The 7,407-nt window shown below is 29.3% G+C and overlaps 1 pseudogene across 1 annotated transcript; it reads right to left on the bottom strand.

Annotated features, from left to right (window-relative positions):
* Positions 1-263: 263 nt before the first annotated feature.
* On the bottom strand, positions 264-4,327 carry LOC149242672 (3-dehydrosphinganine reductase TSC10A-like; annotated as a pseudogene). Its single transcript, XR_016246013.1, has 4 exons — positions 3,994-4,327; positions 3,501-3,774; positions 3,086-3,233; positions 264-562 (listed from the first exon to the last, which is right to left on the bottom strand). The product of XR_016246013.1 is annotated as a 3-dehydrosphinganine reductase TSC10A-like (transcript).
* Between the last annotated feature and the right edge of the window lie 3,080 nt (positions 4,328-7,407).

The following is a 7,407-nucleotide window of genomic DNA, read 5'->3' on the forward strand; positions in this document are numbered from 1 at the left end:
CAACTCCCTTTTAAAGTAATTAATATGAGTCCTATTTCATATTTTGTGACAAACATTCAAATGAGTAAATTACCAGAAAAATATGATCAAGAGGATGACCATAGATAACTTTAAAAGTCATAGGAATTTGTATATCCTAACAATAGAAATTAAATAAGTCATACAATGAGAATTTATCACTCGTACTTTTATTCAAAGCTTCAGGTCTAATAGTTATGCCATTACATTACCTTACCAGAAAGTCAAGCAACTTTAGTTGTCCTTTATGTGAGGGCACGTCTAACAACTTCAAAGTAAATGGCAGCCATACAACTAAACATTCTAAAAGGTACATACAAAACTAGTTCTGTGAAAGCCCTCCCAACTGAATCATCAGGTATAAATCCACGTGATAATGTTGATAGCATGAACCCACTAATATGATATGTAACCATAAAGGTTCCATTCTTAGTTGCATCCAATATATAGGTGGCAACCTTTTCCGGTGTCTCTGCTTGGCTGCGATTGTACAAGCCAAATACCTTTGACATCTTCAATATCTCTGTATGAGTCTCTAAACCACCTGCATTGTATTATTGTCACAGTTAGAATCTACCTATGTCATGTATGTAAGTATGGAATCTAATTACCAATTTTCTTACTTACACTAAAATAAAATTATACATATAATATTAAAAACATGTATATAATAAACAATTAACAGTATATTATAATATAAGAGATTTCTCCATTTCATCCTTTGTAAGTCATGTATAGGTTGAGGAAAGACGACTATCATTAAATTCAGAGTATATCTTTTAAAAGCTCAATTCCGTTAGTGGTAAGTCATGTATCTTGAGGAAAGATGACTAGAAAAATGATAGGGATATGGGTCTCGGTAAGTGAATATAAAATTTTGTGGAAAGCTGAATTGTGAACATGTAAGTTAGTAGAAATAAATTTAAATAATAAAAATTTTAAATGTATCTTATTTGGTCAATAATTAGGGTAGTTATTTATTTAATAAAAAGCTATCCTATCTAATTAGGGTATTTATTTAATAGAGTAGCTCAATTTCGCCATTGACTATGTTGAAAGAAAGATGACTATAAAGATGATAGGGATATAAGTTTTGGTAAGTGAATATTAATTTGTGTGGAAAGTTGAATTGTGATTATGTAAGTCAGTAGAAATAAATTTAAATGATAAAAGTTTTAAATGTATTTTATTTGGTTAATAATTAAGATAGTTATTTAATTATAGTTAGTAAATTTTGATAAACATCAAAACACAGATTAGTTATAATTTTATTTTAATTTATTATTGTTATTATTAATAATTATAAAAAGAATTAACATATAAAATTTATTCACATTTCAAAAACACTTAATAATATTCTTAATTTTGTAACAATATTTTAGTAAGGAGATTTTTAATTTGTAAATAGGGTTTGTTACAATACCATGAGCTAATACCATGGCTTATTAAATAACATATACTAACAAGCGTAACTCATTTCATATGAAACTTGTCCACACTTTATTTAATTAATCCATTAAATAGGTAAAAAAAATATAACTATTTTGGAGATGAATCTCAACTTTTGGTTTGTGTATATTACCAAGAATATTCTAAAATATTATGTAAATGTTAAATCTCTACCATCCACCTAATAATTATTGATAATTAAACTTTATTCTAAAACAAATATGCCTATTGGTATAATAATCATGATGTAAGTGATCATTATTTGAATTACATTCAAAGTATATTTGAAATTTTAAGTAAAGTTAAAATTAAATAATATTTAATTGACGATGGAAAAGGAAGTCAATGAAAATGTTGTTTTTATGGTAAGGATGATGAAGAAGTTAATTTGTTATTAGTTTATTGGTGAAGATAATGCATGTTTGTTAAGTTATTGATTATTTTTTAATGTGTGGAAGGTAGCTAAGTGTTTGGTGTACTTTCTCCAAATACAAGTCTTAGGCAATTTGGTTAGAATTATCTTTGACATATGGGAATTGTTTTGGTATATGGTAATTCTATACTAGCCATTATTTAAAATTTGAAAAAATAGATGTAATTTTAGAAAAGTTTATATATTTTTTTTCCATAGGGTAAATTTTATGGAGTTCATGAAAATTTGTTCTTATATTACCAATGTTTATTTTATTTTTTATAGTAGTCACCAAAGAGAGACACTTTTGATTTTTGAGATTTGACTTAACAATCTTTTTAATGATGATGATGATGATGATTAAAGTCCACTAAGACCAATGTAGTCTATCCGACCTTAAGACCAGTGTGGTCTATTATCTTCATCTTCAAAATGATATCCTCCTTTGCATCTAATGGTTTAGCCATTCTTATGCGATATTTACTTAAGCCAACACTGATTTTGGCTAGAATTTGAAGCAATTTTAGGAAACATTTTATCTTCCATGTTATTTAAGCTCTTTTTATATATTAAATACCTAACCATATCTTCATAGAAAAAAACTGACTTTAATAAAAAAAATATATATATATATTTTTTTTAATTTTAAAGCTATATATCATTCAAAATTATTATTAACACCTTAGTATAAACAATTTCCCCACCTTTTCGCAGCTAAACATGTCACATTCTTATCCATGAAATCTGAGTTGGTAAGGCAAAATGACCATCCGGATTCTCGTTATAAGTTAAAAGGTAAGGCAAAATGACCATCCGGATTCTCTTTATAAGTTAAAGGGTTTGAAAATTTATTTAAATCAAATGAATTATTGTAATCTAAAGGTTTTATATAAGAAAAAACGCATTTTTAACCACTAAGATAAACGTTAATATAAATGAATGGTGCAAGAGACGAGGCTCTACTTATACTTACACATGGGTAGATGTGAAGATTTATAAGAAACAGAGTCTAATGGATGCAAATGGGTGGCTGTTAAGATCTCTGGTTAAATTATAAGAAAATAAATGTGTGAATCCATATTACAGCTCATTTGTAATAGTGAAAATTCCATCACGTTCTCTAGCTATGATATACTTTAATTCTGAATTTAAGCTTTTTGGTGAAATAAAAGTGTAGGCTCATATTAAAGGGTCAAAATTGCTTACTCTCATCGATGATGGGAGTCTCCACATACCCAGGGTAAAAAACGCTCACTCCGATATTATAAGGCATCAATTCAAGTCTAAGAGCCTCAGCAAGTCCTTTCACGCCATATTTAGTTGCAGTATAAACAGAAGCCCCATACTGCGCGTACTGCAAAGCCCATAAAAGGGTGAGTCCATTGCCACACGTTTATGAGTTATACGAAATAGTTTTTATAAGATAGTAATTTTTTTTATGAAAATATATTTTTGATATAAATTAAACACATTTTTAAACATCACTACTGAAATTTAATTAAAACTATATATATATATATATATTCTCTTATATGGTAAATTAGAGGGTTAATAAATTGAAACTCTCATCACAAAAAATAAAAACCATGTGCAACCTAAAAACCAAATTCATGAATCATACCAGACCAGCCAAAGAACTGACGAGAACAACGGACATGGGCGGTCGGGCATGGGCTTGGTCTGTGCGATGCTTCATCAAGCGAAGAGCAACATGCAGAGTGTTTACCGTCCCTGATAAATTTGTGTTAATAGTCTCATGCAAATCTTTGATGGGAACTTCATCTATAAATCCAATTCTCGCCCACCCAGCATTGCAAACAACCACATCAATAGGTCCATTGAAATGATTGTTTTATCGCATCCGAAAGAGTTTCATAATCACTCACATCAGCAGTCTGTATAGGAAAAAAGTAATTCTAATTTTAATCTGAGTTTGGAATTAACTCTATTGTAGATTTCAAGAATAAAATTTGAAATTAACTGTATTACCGATTCCAAAAATACTCAATTAATCTGGAACTTCAATAATAATAGACCATGAGAAAAACCTATCCAAAGGTATGGAATTGGAAAATCCAATAATGAAGGACAATGAGAAAAACCTATCCATGTACCTTTGTGAATATTCTATCAGCACTGATAGTTTTATTATCGACCAACTTGTCTATGGCCTTCTCCAGTTTGGCAGAGCTTCTGGCTATCAGAGTAACGAAAGCTCCTTGAGATAGAGCCTCTTTGGCAATAGCAAGGCCAATACCACTGGACCCTCCTGTTATTAGAACATGCTTCCCCCGCAGAGTTTTCAGACATGGTGAAGGCTTCCAAAGCAAGGTTACCCCAACAAAAATAGTAAAAAGAAAAACTGTAATGGTGAGTATAGTTGCAGCCAATTCCATCTTGAGGAGAGGATCAGGGTTTCGGACAATGCCAATATTTCTTGAAAAAAACGCAAGCACCTGTGTATTTATATTCGAGATGAGCTGGTTCTGGTTCTGGTTCTGTTGAGAATTAGATAGACAATTATTACAGAATTGTTTGGTTCTGGTTCTGGTTCTGTTGAGAATTAGATAGACATTTATTACAGAATTGTTAAAGAATAATACTGCTGTATGGTTGGGTCAGTGGGATTTTAGTGCAGCAGATGTGATATCAATGTTTACAATTGGCCACCGGCGTACATTTAGAGAAAGGTACTGAGATGAAATAATTCTTGTTTACGTTATAGTTTGGATATTGCACTGGTCAATCTCATGGTCAAGGGTCAATGGTTGAGCGTAAGGAATAGTAGGATCTTTATGTGAATCCAGTGATCACAAGGGTTGAATATCATGATTAACAAGCACCGTATAGGTTGGTAAAATCAATAAAGAAGCACATAATGGCATCATGCATCAAATTTGGCAGCTTATGGATTCTGTATTGGGTCAGTCAATCTTATGGCTAAAAAATAAAGATTTCTCAAACGCAACTACTTGTGGGGATCCAATAAATCCCATGTTATTGGGTCATAAATGAATGGCCCGTGTATATGCTCACCATTCGATTTTTCTAATGCTGAAATCGAACGGTGAGCATATACACTCCCCATTCATTTATGGTCTGATAGCATGGGAAATATGGCTCTCCTTACTTATCCAGGGAACCCAGACTGCTTAAAGTTACCAGTACTAGCTTTTAAAACAAATTAAATTATATATATTTAATAGAAATTAAAAATTAAAAAATATTATTTTATTTTATTTTATATAATTTTTGTTTTTTTAATTATGTATTTATAAAATAAGATAATTGTGTCATATGATTTCTTACCATCAATTTTTTAGGGATTTGAGATTATTCCAATTCTAATAATTTCCTCCATGTTAAGATTATTTCAATTTTAATAAGTTTCTCACTATTATTTATAACATTAATTTATATATAAGTAAATTTTATTTAACAAAATTGTCCATTACTTTAATAAATTTAAGAACTTAGATTCGTGCCAATGGCTCCCCACCTACCAATTTCCTAGGGATTTGATATTATTCCAATTCTAATAAGTTCTTCATTATTATTTATAACATTCATTTATATATAAACAAATTTTATTTAACAAAATAATCCATTGCTTTTAATAAATTAAAAAAATTATATTCATGTCAAGTGGCTCTCCACCCACCAATTTCCGTGGGATTTGAGATTATTCCAATTATAATAAGTTCCTCATTATTATTTATAACATTCATATATATATAATCAAATATAACAAGGTATTTTCCATCAATTCTTGCGTTAAGATGTCCCTCAAGGTGTTCCAAGATTATATTGTCCACTCCAATCTTCTACTCACGCTAGGAGAATGTGGCTACAAGTTGTGAATGCTAATGTGGTCTACAAGCTCTAAATGCTAGCTCTTCTTCTATTAATAACAAAGTCTTCCATACCATATATAACAAGGTATTTTCCTATAATCGTGGAAACAACTTACTTCCATGTATTTTCCTATAATCATGGCAACACCTTACTTATCTGTCTACTTTACTAGTATCTCAACATACGCTGCCAAAAGTGTCTGATATTGGCAAATTTAACATGGACAACCTCTATGATAAATTTGGGCATTTGATATTGGATCACTAGGTCGACTTACGAGACCTTGACTCTCCGGAGGAATATGTGTCGCGACACAAATGAGGAGTATAAGGTTTGACCCGCTTATGCCACGAATATTGCTTTACTTTTCAAATACAAATGTATAAAATTAGCTCAGCGATGAATTTGGTCTGTCCTAGGTTTTCAGTGTAGGATTAGTGTAGAATTAGGTAAGGTAACATGAATGAAATTGTCCTCTAAAGTTAATTAGCAATCATTCAATAACAAATTTTCAAATGGCAAGTTGATCTTCAGTGTAGGATTAGTGTAGAATTAGGTAAGGTAACATGAATGAAATTGTCCTCCAAAGTTAATTAGCAATCATTCAATAACAAATTTTCAAATGGCAAGTTGATCTTATTAGTTTTTCTTTAAAGATCAATATTGATCTATTTTAATCACAAATCTAAGAAGTGTTTAGAGTGATATAATTTCTTCTTGTGTAAATTTTTTTAAAATGCAAAATTTGAAAAAAAATGTTTGCATCTCAAAGATAAAATTGACAAAAAAAATATAGCCCAAATATAAAATAATAACATGACTAGAAATGCTTTAAATGTTTTAACCATGAAAATTTATTTCTTTTCATTTACATATTAGTTGACATTGAAATAATTTACTTAATATGACATTAAAATATTGTACTTATGAAGTATATTGTTTATATTAATAAGTTCCATGATAGGTTCTTCCATGATTAATAAATTTAGAAATTATAGACGTATTTTTATTTTTAAAATTTAAAATGCATTATATTGTAAATTAACTATAAGTAAAATAGATGAAGTAAAAATATAAAATTGGGTTTTTAATAGTAATAATATAATATTAATTATTATTAATACAGTTCTTATATTTATATTAATATTATTGATAATAATATTAATAACATTAATTCTTAACATTATTGAGAATAATATTAATTCTTAATATTATCAACCACATTTATTAATGTGGTTCTACTAGTTAATATTTGTGTGAGTTTAAGGTTGGATGGTGAAGATTAAAAAGAGAACAACGATTAAATGTAAAATAGGATACAATTTTTATTTTTGTAAATTATGGTTTGAATTATGTGTGAGTATTTTTTTTAAGCTAGTACAAAAAGATTATATTAATAGATAAACAATTTTACATGGATAGTATGAGAATTCAAGATGTTGGTTATCAAAACTAGAGTCCTAATATTAACATCAGTTACATCCATACTCTATAAGTAGAGCCAAAAAACTTATAACTAGGAGATGATAATGAAGGAACATGGCAGCTCCAGTTCCATGAAGAGACTGTGCCACCAAAAATAGAGCAGGGACACTATCCTATATGAGATATAACATAAATACAAGATCGTTCCAACAAAAGAGAAATTCCCTGCAAATAAAGCTACTTATAGA

This window comes from Pinus tabuliformis, chromosome 8 (genome assembly GCF_031772625.1).
Source record: "Pinus tabuliformis cultivar Carrire ecotype Pingquan chromosome 8, CPIR1, whole genome shotgun sequence".
NCBI lineage: Eukaryota > Viridiplantae > Streptophyta > Pinopsida > Pinales > Pinaceae > Pinus > Pinus tabuliformis.